The 23005-nt window shown below is 36.9% G+C and overlaps 1 non-coding gene across 1 annotated transcript; it reads left to right on the top strand.

Annotated features, from left to right (window-relative positions):
* The first annotated feature begins 17124 nt into the window (after positions 1 to 17124).
* LOC141675835 (small nucleolar RNA R71) lies at positions 17125 to 17231 on the top strand. The gene has a single exon (XR_012556466.1). It is a non-coding gene; the product is annotated as a small nucleolar RNA R71 (small nucleolar RNA).
* Positions 17232 to 23005: the final 5774 nt, after the last annotated feature.

Below are 23005 nucleotides of genomic sequence, written 5' to 3' on the forward strand. Positions count from 1 at the left end.
GGGAGAGTAGATGAAGGTGCATTTTCACCTTCCAATGGTGATAACTGTCTTTGTCAAGAACTGGGATTTTTACTCCAATATCCTTCTTACTCATCTTTGTTAGTTTCCAAGATCTTTAAACTCTTTGTGTGTCAAGAGCTTGCTCTGATACCAATTGTTATTCCTAGTGGACTAACAATGAGATTTACAGAAGGGGGGTTGAATATAAATCTCAAAACTTTTTCTAGTTTTGAGCAGTTTCAAAGGCTATGTGTTTAAGACAAACAAGTGTATGAATTGCTTTAAGCTAATACAGACAGATATATATTCAAACACTAATGTAAAGAACACAACAGACCTTAAAAACTTTTCTGGTGGATTGTTGTTCCACCAGAGATGGTATTTCAGAAAATCTGTGATTCAAGAAGTTGATCACAGCTGCGTCCTAGTACAAACTAGATACTTTTTCTCTCAAGATTTTTCTAAACAGCTCTGGAAAAATTTATCTCTAATTACTAGCTGCTACTTGGTTTATATATTACCAAGTTTACAAGTGAAGACAAAGATAAAAAGTACAATAATAAAATAAGTTCTCCACTTGTTTCTTCTCCATTTTACTCCAGTGTATTGTTGACTATTGCCTCTTTATACTAGAGTAGAACGGCTGCTTTTTCTGATGTTCCTGAAATAGGCTACCACATCTCAGTTGTCTCTGTCAACCCATGTGCCTCTGTTTGTAGGTACAACTACCACTTGTCAACTGCTATCTAACAGAACATCCATTGAAGCCTTCATCCGTTGATGGCTTCATCCGTTGATGTGTTAGCAGTTGAAGCTCTATCCGTTGATGCACTCATCCGTTGAAGGATGTTATCCGTTGAAGCTTTAGAGACATCCGTTGAAGCTTTGTTTCTCATCCGTTGAAGGTCTTTAAGTTATCCGTTGACACCATTTCATTTATACAAAATTACAAGGCATGAAATATTTACAATTGGCCTTCCTATCTACATATCCTCTAGTAGTCAACATGACATATAATTTCCCTCAACATTTAAGAATTATATCTCAAATTCAGAGACTGAAATGTGCTACAACACTAGACTTATTTCTAAGTAAAGTTACACCATCAACGGATAGCTAAAATGGTCTTATCCGTTGAGGCTACAAACACTAGTTTTCTACTTAAGTGTTTTGTTAAACATATCATCAAACTAATGCACATATATTCCTAACAACATGTTTATTATACAAATATATTATGGAAACTGACTCGTAGAGGGTGCAAAGTGACTCTAATATGGTGAAAAGTGACATACATGGTTGATTAGAGCCAAAATGTGAAACAAAATTAACCTGTATGAAAGTGACACTAAGAAGTGGTAAAAGAATGTCAAAATGGATGTATATGATGTTAACATGTTAATTGTACAAATATATTGAAAAGTGACTCTTATAAGGTGCAAAGTGACTCTAATATGATGAAAAGTAAATTACATGGTTGATTAGAGCCAAAATATGGAACAAAATTGACTTGTATGGAAGTTTCACTAAGAGGTTGTAAAAGGATGTTAAATTGGAAGTATATGATGTTAACATGTTAATTATACAAATATATTGTGGAAAATGACTCTTATAGGGTGCAAAGTGACTATAACATGATGAAAAGTAACTTACATGGTTGATTAGAGCCAAAATGTGGAACAAAATTAACTTATATGAAAGTGTCACTAAGAGGTGGTAAAAGGATGTCAAAATGTATGTATATGATATTAACATGTTAATTGTATAAATATATGGGGGAAAATGATTTTTATAGGGAGCAAAGTGACTCTAATATGGTGAAAAGTGACTTACATGGTTGGTTAGAGCCAAATTATGGAACATAATTGACTTGTATGAAAGTGGAACTAAGAGGTGATAAAAGGATGTCAAATAGGATGTATATGATGTTAACATATTAATTGTACAAATATATAGTGGAAAATGACTCTTATAGGGTGCAAAGTGACCCTAATATGATCTGAAGACAGTTACATGATTGATGAGTCCAAAATGTGGCCCAAAATTGACTCGTAGGAAAGGGGTACCAAGTGGTGGTTAAAGGATGTCATATTGCATGTTCATGATGTTAACTATTAATTGTATCAATATATGGTGGCAAGTGATTCTTATAGGGTGCAAAGTGACTCTAATATGGTGAAAAGTGACTTAAAGGGTTGATTATAGCCAAAATGTGCAACAAAATTGACTTGTATGAAAGTTTCACAAAGAGGTGGTAAAACGATGTCAAATTGGATGTATATGATGTTAACATGTTAATTGTAAAACAATATTGGGGAAAATGACTAATATAGGAAGCAAAGTGACTATAATATGGTGAAAAGTGACTTACATGGTTGATTAGAGCAAAAATATGGAACAAAATTTACTTGTATGAAAGTGGAACGAGGAGGTGGTAAAAGAATGTCAAATCGCATTTATATGATGTTAACATGTTAATTATACAAATATATTGTGGAAAGTGACTTTTATACGGTGCAAAGTGACTCTAATATGGTGAAAAGTGACTTACATGGTTGATTAGAGCCAAAATGTGGAACAAAATTGACTTGTATGAAAGTGACACTAAGAGGTGGTAAAAGGATGTCAAAATGTATGTATATGATGTTAACATGTTAATTGTACAAATACATATTAAAGTGACTCTTATAGGGTGCAAAGTGATTCTAATATGATGAAAAGTAACTTACATGGTTGATTAGAGCCGAAATGTGGAATAAAATTGACTAGTATGAATGTGTTACTAAGAGGTGGTAAAGGGATGTTAAATTGGATGTATATGATGTTAACATGTTAATTGTACAAATATATAGGAAAGTGACTCTTATAGGGTGCAAAGTGACTCTAATATGATCTGAAGTAACTTACATGGTTGATTAGAGCCAAAATGTGGAACAAAATTGACTTATATGAAAGTGTCACTAAGAGGTGGTAAAAGGATGTTAAATTGGATGTATATGACTTTAACATGTTTAATGTACAATTATATTGGAAAGTGACTCTTATAAGGTGCAAAGTGACTCTAATATGATGAAAAGTAACTTACATGGTTGATTATAGCTAAAATGTGGAACAAAATTGACTTGTATGAAAGTGACACTAAGAGGTGGTAAAAGGATGTCAAAATGTATGTATATGATGTTAACATGTAAATTGTTCAAATATATTGGAAAGTGACTCTTATAGGGTGCAAAATGACTCTAATATGATGAAAAGTAATTTACATGGTTGATTAGAGCTAAAATGTGGAACAAAATTGACTTGTATGAAAGTGACAGTAAGAGGTGGTAATAGGATGTCAAAATGTATGTATATGATGTTAACATGTTAATTGTATAAATATATTGGAAAGTAACTCTTATGGTGTGCAAAGTGACTCTAATATAATGAAACATAATTTACATGGTTGATTAAAGCCAAAATGTGGAATAAAATTGACTTGTATGAAAGTGTCACTAAGAGGTGGTAAAAGGATATTAAATTGGATGTATATGATGTTTACATGTTAATTGTACAAATATATTGTGGAAAATGACTCTTAAAGGGCGCAAAGTGACACTAATATGGTGGGAATTCAATTACATAATCGATTTGAGCCAAAATGTGGAATAAAATTTACTCGTAGAAAAAGGGTACCAAAAGGTTGTTAAAGGATGACAAATCAGATGTATATTATGATAACATGTTAATTGTACAAATATATGATGGAAAATGACTATTATAAGATGCAAAGTGATTCTAATACTGTGAAAATTGACTTGCATGGTTGATTAGAGCCCAAATGTGGAATAAAATTGACTTGTATGAAAGTGTCACTGAGAGGTGGTAAAAGGATGTTAAATTGGATGTATATGATGTTAACATGTTAATTGTACAAATATATTAGAAAGTGACTCTTATAGGGTGCAAAGTGACTCTAATTTGATGAAAAGTAACTTACATGGTTGATTAGAGCCCAAATGTGGAACAAAATTGACTTGTATGAAAGTGTCACTAAGAGTTGGTAAAAGGATGCTAAATTGAATGTATATGATGTTTACATGTTAATTATGCTAATATATTGTGGAAAATGACTCTTATAAGGTGAAAAGTGACACTAATATGGTGGGAATTCACTTACATGATTGATTAGAGCCAAAATGTGGAATAAAATTGACTCGTAGGAAAGGGGTACCAAAAGGTGGTTAAATGATGACAAATTGGATGTATATTATGATAACATGTTAATTGTACAAATATATGATGGAAAATGACTATTATATGAAGAAAGTTATTCTAATACGGCGAAAAGTGACTTGCATGGTTGATTTAACTTGTATGAAAGTGTCACTAAGAGGTGGTAAAAGGATGTTAAGTTGTATCTATATGATGTTAACATGTTAATTGTACAAATATATTACGGAAAATGACTCTTCTAGGGTGCAAATGGACTCTAATATGGTAAAAAGTGACTTGCATGGTTGATTAGAGCCAAAATGTGGAACAAAATTGACTTGTATGAAAGTGACACTAAGAGGTGGTAAAAGGATGTCAAATAGGATATATATGATGTTAACATGTTAATTGTACAAATATATGGTGGAAAATGACTCTTATAGGGTGCAAAGTGACTCTAATATAATGTGAAGTCAGTTACATGATTGATGAGAGCCAAAATGTGGTCCAAAATTGACTCGTAGGAAAGGTGTACCAAGAGGTGGTTAAAGGATGTCATATTGCATGTTCATGATGTTAACTATTAATTGTATCAATATATGGTGGCAAGTGACTCTTATAGGGTGCAAAGTGACTCTAATATGGTGAAAAGTGACTTAACGAGTTGATTAGAGCCAAAATGTGGAACAAAATTGACTTGTATGAAATTGTCACTAAGAGGTGGTAAAAGGATGTCAAATTGGATGTATACGATGTTAACATGTTAATTATACAAATATATGGTGGAAAGTGACTATTATAGGGTGTAAAGTGACTCTAATATGGTGAAAAGTGACTTACTTGGTTGAATAGAGCCAAAATATGGAACAAAATTGACTTTTATGGAAGTGGAACGTGGAGATGGTAAAAGGATGTCAAATTGCATTTATATGATGTTAACATGTTAATTATACAAATACATTGTGGAAAGTGACTCTTATAGGATGAAAAGTAACTTACATGGTTGATTAGAGCCAAAATGTGGAACAAAATTGACTTGTATGAAAGTGTCATTAAGAGGTGGTAAAAGGATGTTAAATTAGATGTATATGATGTTAACATGTTAATTGTACAAATGTATTATGGAAAATGACTCTTATAGGGCGCAAAGTGACACTAATATGGTGGGAATTCACTTACATGATTGATTAGAGCCAAAATGTGGAATAAAATTGACTCGTTGGAAAGGGGTACCAAAAGGTGGTAAATGATGTCAAACTGGATGTATATTATGATAACATGTTAATTGTACAAATATATGATGGAAAATGACTATTATAGGAAGCAAAGTGATTCTAATACGGTGAAAAGTGACGTGCATGGTTGATCAGAGCCAAAATGTGGAACAAAATTGACTTGTATAAAAGTCTTCTGTGGACCTCACTCATTGCACGGTGAATAAGCATTATTGTTATAAATAATAAGCATGATTTCGTAATAAGCTCCAGGATTCTTGTAGTGTTATAAGTCACTTTGTGCCTAGAATTTTTATTCTTTGTATAATCATGTGATTTCCTTGATGATAGTTGAGTCATGATAATTGGTCTAGTTCCGAAGCATATCTGTTAAGCAGCTGCACACACCACGTTTCTGGCTGTATGTTAGTTTGCATGATGTAATTGATCTTTAGACGCCTAATTTCATTTGTTGAGATGTTGTAAGTTGGTTGGTTTGGTCATAGTAAGGGGGATCGCTGTATTTCATATAGATTGCATTCATGCATGTTTTTATTTTGTTTTTGAGTCTGTGACGCTTGAGGACAAGCATCGATTTAAGTTTGAGGGTGTGATAAGTGGCATTTTATACCACTTAGAACGTCTTATAATAGCTTAAATTGGTGTCTTGAAATCAAGTATTTTGTGTATTTGATGCCTTTTTCTAGTGTTTGTGCGTTTCAGGGTATTAGTTGCATTTCGGGGGAGAAATCATCAATAATAAGCCTTGGCATGTGTTCAGCATTGCAAGTGAGAAGAGGGGAGCAGATTACAGCGAAGAAACGGAGAAAACAGACAAAAATTCCAGAAAGGGTCTGGGCGCCCGCTCAGCTATGCTGAGCGGCCGCGCAGGGTCGAGAATTCTGAATATTTATTTTAGACTTTTATTTCTGTTTGGCTTCCAACTTGTGTGTAATCTGAGTTTTATGGGACTCCTATATGAGTAGATTTCAGAGACGTTTCACGTGTGTTGGATCATTGTATTAATCAAGGAGCGAAGGAGATAAGGAAGAAGACCGTTTTAGCACACCGCAACGAAGAGGAAGCATATTTTTTTATGATTCTTTATTTCGTTGTAACGTTGGATGCTAGTTTTCTTGCTTTGAACCTATTACTCTTGTTACGTACTCTGGTTTAATATAATTTGTTTAGTTATTATTCTTTTGTGTTTATTTATCATGTTTTCATATGAACCCATGATGACAATAAGTGCTAACATGGGCTGATCATGATCATGGGGTCGTAACGGATTTACTATGGAATTGTTTAGTTAGTTGTTTAATACCTTAGTGTGTGATGATTGTATGATATCTAGTATTGGTTGTGCGTATTCGTCTTATGTGCGTCGCGAACATATAAGATAGGGTGTTAATCTCTTGTGAAGCGGCGGTGGATCTCGAGATTTAGAACTTCCCATGCTAGCATAGGTTCATGTATGTGTCTGCATGATTAGTGGGTAACTCTAACCGTTTTATTCACCCTGAGTAATCAAAAGGAATAACCTATTCTTAAATTATTATGTTGTCAATTTCTTTAGACATATAGGGACTCAACATAATAGATGCCTATTCAACTTCTATCTTAATTGTGGATGTTTGGTAGAATGGTATTAGTACAATGAAAGTTGGCTTTTATCAGTTTCGTGTTATTCGATTAATATCATCATTGTTGCATGCTAAGGGTAATAACAATGACTATTGAAGGAAGTAGTAATGAAGTTGTGATCTCATGAGTGTTTTAATATTGTTAATTCAAAGTGTTAATAAATGGTTAATTTTAGTAGTTAATTGTAGTTAATAATTAATTACTTAAATCTAAGTGTTATTGTCTTAACATTGAGAAGTAATCATACATTGGTGAGTGAGTTTAATTGAACATAATTAGTCTGATTCTCTGTGGGAACGAACTATAAAAGTATTCTATATTACTTGTGAATGCGTATACTTGCGTGAATATTAGCGCGTGTTTTCTCCCTAACAAGGGGTACCAAGAGGTGGTTAAAGGATGTCATATTGCATGTTCATGATGTTAACTTTTCATTGTATCAATATATGGAGGCAAGCGACTCTTATAGGGTGCAAAGTGACTCTAATATGGTGAAAAGTGACTTACATGGTTAATTAAAGCCAAAACGTGGAACAAAACTTACTTATATGAAAGTGGAACGAGGAGGTGGTAAGAGGATGTCAAATCGCATTCATATGATGTTAACATGTTAATTATAAAAATATATTGTGGAAAGTGACTCTTATAAGGTGCAAAGTGACTCTAATATGGTGAAAAGTGACTTACATGGATGATTAGAGCCAAAATGTGGAACAAAATTGACTTGTATGAAAGTGACACTAAGAGGTGGTAAAAAGGATGTCAAAATGTATGTATATGATGTTAACATGTTAAATGTACAAATATATTGTAAAGTGACTCTTATAGGGTGAAAAGTGACTCTAATATGAAGAAAAGTAACTTACAAGGTTGATTAGAGCCAAAATGTGGAACAAAATTGACTAGTATGAAAGTGTTATTAAGAGGTGGTAAAAGGATGTTAAATTGGATGAATATGATGTTAACATGTTAATTGTACAAATATATTGGAAAGTGACTCTTATAGGGTGCAAAATGACTCTAATATGCTGAAAAGTAACTTACATGGTTGATTAGAGCCATAATATGGAACAAAATTGATTTGTATGAAAGTGTCACTAAGAGGTGGTAAAAGGATGTTAAATTGGATGTATATGACTTTAACATGTTTATTTTACAAATATATTGGAAAGTGACTTTTATAGGTGTTAGGGCGGAAACACGCGCTAAATATACACGCAAGTATACGCGTTCGCAAGTAATATAGAATACTTTCTAGTTCGTTCCCACAGAGACTCAGACTAATTATTGTTTAATTAAACTCACGCACCAACGTATGATTACTTCTCAATATTAAGACACTAACACTTAGAATTGTTGACTAAATATTAACTACAATTAATTACTTAGTTTATCACTTAAATAACATTTCAATTAACAATATTAAAACACTCATGAGATCACAACTTCATTACTACTTCCTTCAATAGTTATTGTTATTACCTTAGCATGTGACAGTGATGATATTAATCGAATAACACGAAACTGATAAAAGCCAACTTTCATTGTACTCATACCATTCTACCAAGCATCCACAATTAAGATAGAAGTTGAATAGGCATCAATTATGTTGAGTTCCTATATGTCTACAGAAATTGACAACATAACGATTTAAGCACAAGTTATTCCTTTTGATTACACAGGGCAAATAAAACTGTTAGAGTTACCCACTAATCATGCACATCATACATGAACCTATGCTAGCATGGCAAGTTCCAAATCTCAAGATCCACCGTCGCTTCACAAGAGATTAACACCCTATCTTATATGTTCGCGACGTACATAAGATGAATACGCACAACCACTACTAGATATCATACAATCATCACACACTAAGGTATTAAACAATTAACTAAAGAATTCCATAGCAAATCTGTTACGACCCCATGATCACGATTAGCCCATAATAGCACTTATCGTCATCATGGGTTCATATGAAATCATGATAAACAACACAAGAAAATAATAACTAAACTAATTATATTAAATCGGAGTACGTCACAAGAGTAATTAAGTTTAAAGTAAGAAAACTAGCATCCAAAGTTACAACGAAATAAGAATCACAAGAAAATATGCTTCCTCTTCGTTGCTGTATGCTAAAACGGTCTTCTTCCTTATCTCCTACGCTCCTTGCTTAATACAACGATCCAACCTCATGAAAACGTCTCCAAATCTACTTGTATAATAGTCCCATAAAACTCAGATTACATAGAAGTGGAAGCCAAACAGAAGTAGAAGTCCTAAAATAAATTATCTTTTCTCCCGACCCTGTGCGGGCGCTCAGCATAGCTGAGCGGGCGCTCAGCTTTCTGTGCGGCCGCTCAGCATAGCTAAGCGGGCGCTCAGGACCCTACTGGAAAAATCCTGAGTTTGCTTCATTTCTTCACTGTAATCTGCCCATTTCCTTCCTCTCGCAATGATGAACACATGCCAAGGCTTATTCTTGATAATTACTCCTCCGAAATGCAACTAATACCCTGAAATGCATAAACACTAGAAAAACGCATCAAATACACAAAATACTTGATTTCAAGGCACCAATTTAAGCTATTTTAGGACGCTCTAAGTGGTATAAAATGCCACTTATCACACCCCCAAACTTAAATCGGTGCTTGTCCTCAAGCGTCACAGACTCAAAAACAAATAAAAACATGCATGAATACAATCTATATGAAATGCAGCGATCCCCCTTACTACGAACAAACCAACCAATTCACAACATCTCAACAAATGCAGTTAGGCGACTAAAGATCAATAAACTCATGCAAACGAACATACAGCCAGAAACGTGGTGTGTGCAAATGCTTAACAGATATGCTTCAGAACTAGATCAATTATTATGACTCAACCATCATCAAGGCAATCACATGATTATATAAAGAATAAAAATTCTAGGCACAAAGTAACATATAACAATACAAGAATTCTGGAGCTTATTACGGAATCATGCTTTTATTCACAACAACAATGCTTATTTGACCGTGCAATGAGTGAGGTCCACAAAAGACTTATACAATGGCATCCATGTAACGAGCGTTAGGTTAGCGGATCCCAGACTCTAAAAGCCTTAGGTCACTAGGCACAAAGTCCCCTAAGAACTTAATAACTCGAATACCAAAGAGCCCACTCGTGATCAATTATGCATAAACACATACTTTTTTTCCTTCTTTTTTTTTCTTTATTTTTTTCAAAATTTCTGAGCAAGTGCGTTTCGCTCCGTCTTGCTCAACCCTAGACTACTCGCATAACATACGAGCCGGCTACTAGCCAATTGACGCCTAGCCACAGCTAGCAACAAATTCCATTTTTTTACTCCATTTTTTCTTTTTCATGCCTTTATCACTAAGAACCTATTATCAAATTCTAAGCATAATAAATAGATTAACCTCGAAAACAATCAGATCATAACAACAATCTAGCCCTTAAGCATTCTCTAAGACTTACTGAAAATACAAGTGCTTCTAGCATGCATATCAACCTACACGACTCAATATCACTTTAATGCTATCACTACACTCGCATCAATATCACAAATCTATCGATAAATCATTGCAAAAGGGATCATGGTATATGCATGAGCTATATGACATGATAAACAAATAAAGCTATAAATAAAAATAATAATAATAAAAAAAAACTATATGGAAAAAATTATGCAACTATATGAACTAAACTATCATGAATAAGCAGCTATATGACACACACAAAATATTCCTTAACTACCACCCCCAAATTTAAAATTTTCACTATTCCCAGTGAAGGTAGTAGAAAGGAACACAGGGTATACCTACTCGGAGTCATCATCATCATCATCACCCTCAGTGGGTGGAGTATCAGGCGGCAGATATGCAGAGTCCTCACCAAAAACTGGCCACTGGATATCAGCTCCAAGGCCCCGAAAAGCAGTCCCTAACGCAAGAATGAGCTCCTGAGCAAACCTGCTCCGTGTCTCGTACATGGCATCCATCCGCCGTGAAAGCCTCCTATACTGGGCATCAGCCATCCTAGCACCCTCCTGAGCTCTCGAAGAACCAGCCTCATCACGCCTAGGCCTAGCCATAGTAGCACCTCGTGCTGGACGCCCTCCTGGAAGATGATAACCCAGCCCATGCTCCTTAGGCTCACCACATGTCCACTCCTGCATCCCATTCAGAGTCCCAGAATCAATCGGAGCGGCCGATAACTGCAACTGCTCATGAGACGGCCAGTTCACTCCCACTGCTCGGCAAAGCTTCGTGACCGTGGATGCATAAGAGATGTTCATGTGCTTAGCTCCCCTCAAAAACTTCAGAATTCCTTGGTAGATAAACTCACCAAGGTCCACATAGTACTCCTCATTAAGAATTCCCCACCATAACTGTGCTCTCTCAACTGTGACCTCATGTGCATGTGAAGAAGGCAAAATATTAGCACAAATAAATGCATTCCATGCATGGGCATACCTGTTCATAGCGATCGCCGGGAAGTGACGATACTCATTAGTGCCGGTCTTGAAGATCCACACTGTGCCCGGCCTACAGAGAGTAGCACAAATCAAATCCCAGTCGAAATCCTCAGCAGTCTTCTCATTCCAGTTCTTCTCCTCGGGCTTCCTCTCTCGCTGCCCAATCACATGGCGAATCGCCGCTGGGTGATAATCAACCGTCAGCCCTCGGACCACAGAAAACCCATTCTTCTCGGCCTTCGCGTTCGCATAGAACTCGCGAACCACACTCATCAGCACTGCTTCAGGTGACTCACAAAAAGCTATCCACCCCTTCTCTGCAATCATAGGTAGCAACTCACCATCCCTCCCCGATGGCAAAAACTCTCTCTCCTTCAGAGTCGGCTTCCCCAAAAGCCTAGTGTACTCCTTCTCCGCAGCTCTGTCATTCAACCGAGGCCTCGCAGCAGTACCCCTCGATGAATCAGCAGTAGGGACTGTGCTACTGCTATCAATAGTTCGTGCTCTCTTGGGTGCCATTGAATCTTGAATAAAAGTGTTTAAGAACTGAGTATTTGTGTTTGGGAGAGAGTTTGAGTGTAGAAAGTTTGTGGGGGATATGTAGGATAGGTGTATGTATATATAGGATGTGAATTAGGTTAAAACTAGATTAGGAGTGGGGTTGAGGGATAAAATGATGGGGTAGTAGGAAAAAATCGTGGGTTAATGGGCTAAAAAATTTCAGTCCCGTTTTTCTGATTTTTTTATGTTTTTGGATAGGTTTTTAACTTCTAAGGGTTTCTGTAACAACAAATCATGGGTTGCCTCCCACGCAACGCTTCTTTTTTTCATTAGCTTGACGTTGCGTACCTTTCTCAAGTAGTCAATAAAATGGCACTAACCACTTCTCGGTTTGCCATGTCCCCATAGTAGTGCTTCAAACGCTGACCATTAACCTTGAATGCTTGGTCCGGATCATTCAAAAAAATTTCCACCGCTCCATGTGGAAACACAGTTTTGACAATAAAAGGTCCAGACCACCTTGATTTCAACTTCCCAGGAAAAAGTCGGAGACGAGAGTTGAATAAGAGAACTTGTTGCCCCGGCACGAATAACTTAGGATGTAGCTTCCTATCATGCCACCTCTTCACCTTTTCCTTGTACATTTTGTTATTCTCGTACGCTTGAAGTCGGAATTCATCAAGTTCATTAAGCTGAAGCATTCTCTTCTTACCAGCTGCATCTAAATCCAGGTTCAACTTTTTTAACGCCCAGTAGGCCTTATGCTCAAGCTCCGCAGGTAAATGACATCCCTTACCATACACCAGCTGAAACGGGAACATACCAAGTGGAGTTTTGTATGCTGTTCTGTAAGCCCAAACAACTTCATCGAGCTTTAAAGACCAATCCTTCCTTGACGGACAAACAACCTTCTCTAGAATGCGCTTGATCTCTCTGTTAGACACTTCCGCTTGACCATTTGTTTGCGGATGATAGGCAGTAGCAACTCGATGATTCACATTATAACGCTGTATCATAGAAGTGAACTTACGGTTGCAGAAATGCGACCCATCATCACTTATGATTACCCGAGGTGTTCCAAACCTTGTGAAAATCTGCTTATGAAGAAAATTCAGCACTGCCTTTGCATCATTTATCGGTAGAGCTTCGACTTCTACCCATTTTGAGACATAATCGACTGCCAGCAAGATGTACTGATTATTGCAGGACGAGACAAAAGGCCCCATGAAATCGATTCCCCAAACATTAAAGACCTCGACTTCAAGTATCACATTTAACAGCATCTCATCCTTTCTCTTTAAATTTCCCACTCTTTGGCAACGATCACACCTTAAAACAAACTGATGAGCATCCTTAAACAAAGTAGGCTAGAAAAAACCTGCTTGCAGAATACGAGCTGCCATCTTCTCACCACCATAGTGCCCACCATAAACTATGGAGTGGCAGTCTCGTAATATCCCCTCCGTCTCATAGAACGGGATACATCTCCTGATGATCTGGTCAACTCCCTGTCTAAACAAATATGGTTCATCCCACATATACCACTTCACCTCATGCAGAAACTTCTTCTTTTGAGCTGAGGTCAAATTAGGAGACATTATATTGCTGACAAGATAGTTTACAATATCTGCAAACCATGGCTCTTCCTCCTGAACTGCGAACAACTGCTCATCCGGAAACAATTCATTGATCAATGTCTTATCTTGTGAAGTAGACTCGAGATTCTCCAACCTAGAAAGATGGTCAGCTACTTGATTCTCAGTACCTTTTCGATCCTTGATCTCTAACTCAAATTCCTGAAGTAAGAGCACCCAACGAATGAGTCTCGGCTTCGAATCCTTCTTGGAAACCAAATAGCGAATGGCCGCATGATCAGTGAATACTGTCACTTTTGTCCCAAGCAGATAAGATCAAAATTTCTCGAAACCAAAGACTATAGCCAAGAGCTCCTTCTCCGTAGTGGTGTAGTTCATTTGGGCCCCATTTAAGGTCTTACTCGCATAGTAGACCACATGAAAGAGATTCTTCTTGCGCTGCCCAAGAACTGCACCTACCGCATAATCACTTGCATCACACATCATCTCAAACGGCTCTTTCCAATCTGGTGCTGTAATAACTGGTGCAGTGATCAAACTCTTCTTGAGAGTCTCGAATGCCGACAAACAATCATCATCAAATTTGAAAGGCACATCTTTCTCAAGCAAGTTGCACAATGGCTTAGATATCTTTGAAAAGTCCTTGATGAACCACCGATAAAAACCCGCATGACCAAGAAAACTAAGGATTCCTTTCACAGAAATAGGTGGTGGAAGATTTTCAATGACTCCCACCTTGGCCTTTTCCACCTCCAGACCTTTGCTAGAGACCTTATGCCCAAGAATAATGCCTTCACGCACCATAAAATGACATTTCTCCCACTTGAGCACCAAATTAGTTTCCACGCACCTTTTGAGTACGACACGAAGATTATTCAAACATTCATCATACAAATGTCCAAAGACGGAGAAGTCGTCAATGAACACCTCGACATTATTTCCAATCATGTCAGAGAATATCGCCATCATACATCCCTGAAAAGTGGTCGGTGCGCCACATAACCCAAACGAAACTCTGCGAAAAGGGAACGTGCCAAATGGACACGTGAAGGTGGTCTTTTCCTGATCCTCTGGTGCAATACAAATCTGATTATACCCTGAATAGCCATCCAGAAGACAATAATACTCATAATCAGCCAACCTGTCAAGCATCTGATCAATGAATGGGAGAGGGAAGTGATCCTTCCTCATGGCTTTGTTCAACTTTCGATAATCCATGCATACTCTCCATCCTGTAACTGTTCGAGTGGGGATGAGCTCGTTCTTCTCATTTGCTACCACAATAATACCTCCTTTCTTAGGAACACATTGTACGGGGCTCACCCAAGAACTGTCAGAAATAGGATAAATGATGCCTGCATCCAGCCATTTCAAAATTTCTTTCTTCACCACCTCCTTCATGATAGGATTAAGTCTGCGCTGCTGCTCAATAGTTGGCTTACTACCTTCCTCTAGCAGAATTTTATGCATACAATATGAAGGGCTGATTCCCTTGATGTCTGCTATGGTCCATCCAATAGCTGATTTGAATTCTCTCAAAATCCTTAAGAGCTTGTCTTCCTCACTTCCGGAAAGGTCAGATGCAATAATAACAGGTAAAGTAGATGCATCACCTAAAAAAGCATACCTCAAGTGTTCAGGTAATGGCTTGAGCTCCAAGGTAGGTGCTTCCTCTATTGATGGTTTGAGCTTTCCTTCAGCATTCTTGAGGTCAGAAGTACCAAGAGATTCAAACGGCATGTCCAGCTTTCGCTTCCAGGGAGAAGCATTCAGATATTGTAATTGCTCGTTGCCATCTTCATCATCACTGTCAAAATCCCCCACTAAGGCCTTTTCCAATGCATCAGACATTAGCATGTGATCGAGTTCTGAAGTAACCGCAGAATCAATCACATCCACTTTTAAGCACTCTTCGTCTTCTGTAGGGAATTTCATTGCCTTGAACACGTTGAAGGTCACATCCTGATCTTGTACCCGCATAGTAAGTTCACCTTTCTGCACATCTATCAAGGTACGGCCAGTAGCCAAGAAAGGTCTTCCCAAGATTATGGAAATCTTCTTATCTTCCTCGAAATCCAGAATAACAAAATTTGCAGGAAAGAAGAGCTTATCCACCTTCACTAGCACATCCTCCACTATGCCCCTTGGGTAAGTAATAGAACGATAAGCCAATTGTAGAGACATGTAGGTGGGTTTTGGATCAGGCAAATCCAACTTTTTAAAGATCGACAACGGCATCAGATTGATGCTTGCTCCTAAATCACAAAGGCACTTGTCAAAAGTCAATTTGCCAATGGTGCAAGGAATGGTGAAGCTACCTGGATCTTTAAGCTTTGGAGGTAACTATTGCTGCAGAACAGCGATGCATTCTTCCGTTAGAGCAACGGTCTCAAGGTCATCCAGTTTCACCTTCCTTGAAAGAATACTCTTCATAAACTTCGCATAACTAGGCATTTGCTCCAGAGCCTCAGCGAAAGGTATATTGATGTGAAGTTTCTTGAACACCTCCAGAAACTTACCGAATTGTTTATCCAGCTTTTGCTGCTGCAATCTCTTAGGGAAAGGTTGTGGAGGATAGAGCTGTTTCTCCCCTGTATTACCCTCAGGCAGAGTGTGTTCAACAATAGTCTTCCTTGGTTCCGCCGCTTTCTCCTTTTGCTTAGCTTCTTCATCTCTAACTTCAGCTTCTCCTTCTTTTGCCTTTTCAGCATCAGCAACTTTCCCAGACCTTAAGGTAATAGCCTTGACTTGCTCTTTAGCTTCCTTCCTGCCTGGTACTTCCGTGTCACTGGGAAGTGTGCCAGGTTGACGATTGAGCACTACATTGGCTATTTGACCGATTTGATTTTCCAAGGTCTTGATAGAAACCGCCTGACTCTTGCATAACAGCTTAAGTTCCTCAAAATCAGCACTAGTAGGTGCAGCTGCACTTCCCTGTTGAGGATATGATTGCCTTTGAGCATACTGCTGTGGTTGCTGGAATCCAGTTGGATTAAACTGTTTACTCACACCTTGTTGATATGGTGGCTGAATAGCATTCTGATTATTACCCCAGCTGAAATTTGGATGAATTCTGTTGTTAGGATGATAAGTAGCTGGCACAGGCTGCTGTTGTCGCTGATAATTATTCACATACTGAATAGATTTATTGACAAGAGAACACTGATCTGTAGCATGAGAACCTGCACAAAGCTCGCAGACCATAGCTATTTGATTAACTCTATATGTAGCTAGAGAATCAACCTTCATCGACAGCGCCTGGAGCTGTGCTGCAATAGCGGTGGCTGCATCAACTTCCAGAATACCTGCTACCTTCCCAGGCATCATCCTCTGAGTTGGGTTTTGATGCTCATTTACAACCATAGTCTCGATAAGATTATAAGCCTCAGTATAGCTTTTGGCCCATAAGGCGCCTCCAGCTGCTGCATCGAGCATGGGCCGAGATTGGGCCCCCAAACCATTATAGAAACCAGTGATCACCATCCAATCGGGCATTCCATGATGTGGACACTTTCTCAACATTTCCTTGTAGCGTTCTCAAGCTTCGCACATAGATTCTGTAGGTTGTTGCGCAAACTGAGTAAGAGCACTCCTCATAACAGCAGTCTTTGCCATCGGATAAAACTTCACCAGAAACTTTTGCGCAAGATCTTGCCAAGTAGTGATAGACCCACCTGGTTCAGAATGTAACCAGTCCTTAGCTTTGTCCCTCAGTGAGAATGGGAAAAGCCTCAGCTTGATAGCCTCATCAGTCATGCCATTATACTTGAAAGTGCTGCAGATCTCGACGAAATTCCTTATGTGCATGTTGGGGTCTTCAGGCACAGCTCCTCCAAAAGAAACAGAATTCTGCACCATCTGAATAGTGCCCGGCTTGATTTCAAAGGTGTTAGCTTGAATAGCCGGATGAAGAATGCTTGACTGAATATCATCAATTTTAGGCCGAGAAAAGTCCATAAGAGTTGGATCAGCCTGAACAATACGATCACCCATGATTACTGGTTCTTTCTGCTCAGTTCCTGAATCTGAATCTTCAAAATCTATCTTCTCCAGAATATCAAGAACTTCGTATGTCTCCTCAGCTGTATCTAAAGTCCTCTTGCGAGTACGAGAACGAGTTTGCATAAACGCTCGCTTAAGTACCTGAAACACAACCAGAAATAATAAGTAACAACTACGTCCTAATCACTGAGTCCTAATGACCAATGATGGTAAGTATATAAACTAAACAAATACGTCAAGTCCCCGGCAGCGGCGCCAAAAACTTGTTAGGGCAGAAACACGCGCTAAAAATACACGCAAGTATACGCGTTCGCAAGTAATATAGGGACTCAACATAATAGAATCAAAAGGAATAACTTGTTCTTAAATCATTATGTTGTCAATTTCTGTAGATATATAGGGACTCAACATAATAGATGCCTATTCAACTTCTATCTTAATTGTGGATGTTTGGTAGAATGGTATTAGTACAATGAAAGTTGGCTTTTATCAGTTTCGTGTTATTCGATTAATATCATCACTTTTGCATGTTAAGGGTAATAACAATGACTATTGAAGGAAGTAGTAATGAAGTTGTGATCTCATGAGTGTTTTAATATTGTTAATTCAAAGTGTTGATTAAGTGGTTAATTTTATTAGTTAATTGTAGTTAATAATTAGTTACTTAAATCTAAGTGTTATTGTCTTAACATTGAGAAGTAATCATACATTGGTGAGTGAGTTTAATTGAACATAATTAGTCTGAGTCTCAGTGGGAACGAACTAGAAAGTATTCTATATTACTTGCGAACGCGTATACTTGCGTGAATATTAGCGCGTGTTTTCGCCCTAACAAGGGGTACCAAGAGGTGGTTAAAGGATGTCATATAGCATGTTCATGATGTTAACTTTTCATTGTATCAATATGTAATACCCCCAAATCCGGGGTCGGGGATCCGGGTTGTCACGAGTTCCATTTCCCTTAATAACACCCAATCTTAATAAATAATCAACTACTCTGTAATGTGACCCCACAATAAACACACACACCATAAGTTATAGTCTCAGAGATGAATACCCAAAAAATAACACAAGTCATTTTATTCCACAATTATAAGCCATTACACCTCAAAAAGGTTTCTGAATAAATTTACATTTCTTTGCCATTATTACAATTCATAAATATACATAATCTGGTACATCAAAAGTTGAAAGCCTAGCCTATTGGTAGTTCCTACCTCAGCTACAGCGACATCAACGCCTATAGGAAACTGCGGAACGTTTCCTATCCGCTCGCGAATTGGGAGCTTGGTTCTGTTCATCTTGTCTATCTGATGTTATGTGATGAAAGACGAAAGCAAGGGTGAGCAACAAGCCCACCAAAATAATATGTATAATGATTTACAATATATGAGCATTCTCATAGTACTCATGAAAGTCTTGGTCAAGAAGAAATGAACCAAGTTGATATCTTAACGCGACGAAGTCGCAAAATATTCAGTATATATACTTATATACTTTTCAAAATCTTTGAAATTCTCTGCCATGTAAAATATACACAGAGTTTCAGTTTATAACTGTATAAAAATATCGTTCAAAGGTGATCTCATATATCTAACCTTGTCTCAACGTTTTTCTAAAAATCTTTATCATGTATAAGATAATCATTTACTAGATATAAGTTTAAAAGATGAAGTTACAAGATACTCCAATATACTTATATCTTTTCCGAATACTACTTGAACTACCACCGTTCAAGTTATAATTATTTCATCCCATAGATTAAGCTACAAGACAAAACTTGTATAGAATCAATCTTTAAAATATCATCAAAATAAAATGAAGTTACGAGATACTTCATTTGATGCAAACATCATTTTGAAAACTCGACCCTGCCAACACCCAACAATCGCCCAATTGTAGCCTTTCTATCGAAGTGCTCTGGGTAGTGTGGCAGAAATATCCAACTGGATGATGAACTCATTACGGGAGTTTGTCGCGCCAGGAAGACCACTTACGATGATCAGTCGCAGTAGTACAACCCCACCATTTTCTACATGTAGAGGAGAACCTATCGGATTTACTTGTCAACCGAACACTGGACTCCTAAGGAATGGACCGTCTTAGCGGAACTTCCAGGCCATTTGGGCCAATATAATAAGGCTGGGCCGGCGCCACTCGACCACTTACACCACTCCTAGTTCAGATGAAATCCATGACTCTGAAACATAAAGCTCGTCCCCACTTTCCCCAAGTAGAAACTTGTTGATACGGCTCCACCAAGAAGTCGTATCCAGTTGGAAAGGAAAACTCACTGATATTTCCCAGGCGATGCCTGTTAATGGATTAACTTGTTCCAAGTATTTTACTTCCCGAGTATTGGGTAAGTAATCAAAAACTCTTTTATCAAAATAGCAACCTTGTTGCGAATATAAAACATACCACAGAGCCGGATCCCTCAGGTTTTGAGTGAATATTTAAATCCCCTTTGAAAGGAAGATCTTAAATATAAAAATGAGTTTTGGGATCCGCCCTAACCTTTAAAATCATTTTGAAAACTCGAAAACATATTTAAGAATGTTTGGAGTGATGCTGATTTAGTAAAATAAATCAGTCCCAATATATTAGAAAATATCTGAATATTATTATTTAAATAATATTTCCATAAAGAATAATCTTTATAAAAATAATTGAAGTAGAAGTTGTAAAACTTATACTTGGAATGAACATTAAATAAGCAAAGATATACTTATATGAAAGTAATATCTTTATTTGAATAATCAAAAGTAAGTTTGATTATCGACACATTATTCTTAATAAAATAAAGAATATTATTTAGTAAATAATCGGAGTCATAAGTCCTCGAATGAATATCCAAAATAATATTCATTAATAAAATAAACGGAGTCATAAGCACTCGAATGAATATTCAAAATAATATTCAATAATAAAATAAACGGGGTCATAAGCCCTTGAATGAATATTCAAAATAATATTCAATAATAAAATAAACGGGGTCATAAGCCCTCGAATGAATATTCAAGATAATATTCAATAATAAAATAAAGTTATCGAATAAACCTTATTCGATTCATAGTTTTGAAAACTATTCATATATATATAAATAATATATATATATTATACTCGGGAGCCTCGACTCCCGGTTTTAGAAAAAGTTCACCTTTGGGTCCCCTATACTAAGGGTATATGCAAATTACCGCTTATCTCTAGCATAGGTATTATCAACTGAATCAACAGATATATGTATCAAGAATACGAAACAGGCATGCATATATACCATATCACATGCTACAATATATCGCAAGAATTTGCTAAATAACCATTATGCATCTATCACAAGATAATGCATGTACAAATGTATACATCACAACAACAGTATAACGGATAGAAAACTTGCCTGAGCGACTGGGGGTTATAAATGGCTTGGGACGAGTCTGGTAACCTATAAACAACATATAAGTTGGAATTAAACCAAAGTCACTTATAAATCTATACTTTAACCAATTTAGACTCTAACGCTCGCTTTGCGCTTAATGAATCTCTTAAGTCGCTCGAGTACCCTCGGCTCCACCATTTTTAATAATTTAACCATTATGAGTTTTAAGGCGATTCTTTCGCGAGTACCTTACCAACTGTCTAATCCACTTTACATAAATGTTTCATACCCCAATTAGTCATTTAAGGTCCTTAACCAAGGTTTCAAAGTAAGGTGAGGGGTAATGGTTCGGTCGCAAAACGCCGTTACTTAAAACGGTCGTTTCTCCTAAACCGTACATTGGAATCAAACGAACTACATATCAAAACGAAGCTCGTAACATGAACTATCTAATCATGGCAATGGTCAAAACCTAGCAGTGAGTTCACGGGTCCTAATGTTAAGAACAAAAACAGCTTAAAGTAAATTGGACATTACGACGGCTATGTTTACACGATTACCCAAATTTAAAACACTCCAATTCAACCCACAATCAATCCACAATTACAACCCAATCAAAACTCCATCAATACTACATCATAACAGCCCCAACAACTCAACATTAACAATTTATACTTATTCTTAAACTTGAATTTAACTATACTTAAGTTCATTAATCAACAATCCAAGAATTACCACTCCAAAACTTCACAAAACTAACTAATCTCTACATTCACAACAAGCAAGCCTCCCATGAATTAAAATCAACAAAACCAAACCTAATTACTCAAATAAAGTTAGGGTTTGGAGGGGTTATACCTTCCTTGGAGAGTGGAGAATCAAGAGAATGGCTTGGAATCACCCTTAAAGTCCTTATCCAAGCTTAAACTAAACAAAACTTCAAGAACAAAAAATTTAGTTCTTGAAAAACACTATTCACCATCTTCTTCCATGATTTTTAGGAAGAGATTGTGAAGAATTTAGGAGCTCAAACTTATAGGATATCCATAACTATGCATAAGGAGTCTTAGATAAATACCTTGCAATTTAACAAAGCTTGGAACTAGGTTTTTGATTTTTCTTTCTTTGGAAAAGAAGAAAAGCCGTGAGCAAATATGAAGAATGGTGAAAACAATTTGTGTTTTTGGTGAAAATGAAGTGTTGGCTTGGTTGGTTGACCTTTTGATTTGTTTTGTTACCTTTTTACCATTGTAATTTTTGTGTGGTTCTAATTCAACCAACAACACACTTGCTTGGTCATGCTTATGTCACCATGTGATGTCACCCTCCCTCATTTGTCCTCTTCTCATTGGTTTGATGACATCATCCCCACTAATCTCTTTGATTAGCTTTTAATTATTTGGCTAATGACCGCTGATCTGTTATACGGTTCGCTTAACTTTCGTTTTCGTTTATCGTTTGAGGGATCATACCCGGGATCTTATTACTTAGGTTCCCTTAACCTTTCTCAATACATTATATTCCTTTTATGATCCTCTATTAAAATCTTTGAATTTAAATCCTTTTTATCCTGTTACCTTATACTCAATTCTTTCGATATCTGGTAGATTTTCGGGAAAAAATCAAAGTGTTCGGATTTGGATTCTGACGATCTTTACATACACTTATATACCACATAGAGTACTAATAATATCCCAGAAGATCAATAAAAGAACCCCTACATAGTGTGGCATGAAAAGTTTTCTTATTCAGCATAATCAGCAAAACACTATTCATAAGGGTTTCAAAAATTCCAAAAATTGGGGTTATTACAGTCTCCCCTCCTTAAAAAGATTCCGTCCCGGAATCAGATAGAAAATGAGTAGGGATACTTTCTTAGCATTACACTTTCTAACTCTTACGTAATTTTCCCAAATTGTGGTTTTACCATCAAATTCTGACTAGTTTGATAACTCTTCTCCTAAGCACTTGTCCCTTTTTTAGTCTATAACCCTTT

Source organism: Apium graveolens, chromosome 7 (assembly GCF_009905375.1).
Source record: "Apium graveolens cultivar Ventura chromosome 7, ASM990537v1, whole genome shotgun sequence".
Lineage (NCBI taxonomy): Eukaryota > Viridiplantae > Streptophyta > Magnoliopsida > Apiales > Apiaceae > Apium > Apium graveolens.